The sequence below is a fragment of the Crocodylus porosus genome, unplaced genomic scaffold (genome assembly GCF_001723895.1).
Source record: "Crocodylus porosus isolate Cpor-Errol unplaced genomic scaffold, CroPor_comp1, whole genome shotgun sequence".
Lineage (NCBI taxonomy): Eukaryota > Metazoa > Chordata > Crocodylia > Crocodylidae > Crocodylus > Crocodylus porosus.
In genome coordinates, this window is record NW_017728904.1 from 1168173 (window position 1) to 1168506 (window position 334).

At 64.7% G+C, this 334-nt stretch overlaps 1 protein-coding gene across 1 annotated transcript in view; it reads left to right on the forward strand.

The window, feature by feature from the left end:
- Positions 1 to 334, forward strand: part of LOC109324773 (mothers against decapentaplegic homolog 6-like) — a 165330-nt gene that overhangs the window by 60178 nt on the left and 104818 nt on the right. The window lies entirely within an intron of this gene.

Sequence of the window (334 nt, forward strand, 5' to 3'; positions counted from 1 at the left end):
GGCATTGGGGGGGCTGTGAGGGCCCTTGAGGTTCTGGGGGGGGCTGTGTGCCCTAGTGGGAGGATGGGGGTCTGGGGCTGAGGCAGTGGAGGAGGGAGATATTGGGGGGCCTGTGAGGACATCAGGGGAGGCCTTGTAGTGGAGGGTGTTGCAGGCACCTAGCAGGACTGGGCTGGGGGTGTCTCCTGCCCCCAGAGTGGTCTGGGGCTTCCCCCTGGGGGGTCTTTTGCCATGTGGGGGTCTTCTGTCTCTGCCCCCCTGTTTGTGCATGGAAGGTCTCCTTCTTTTAAAGGGGAAGGGGGGCTCCTGTGCAAGGGTCCCAGCCCTGCCAGGC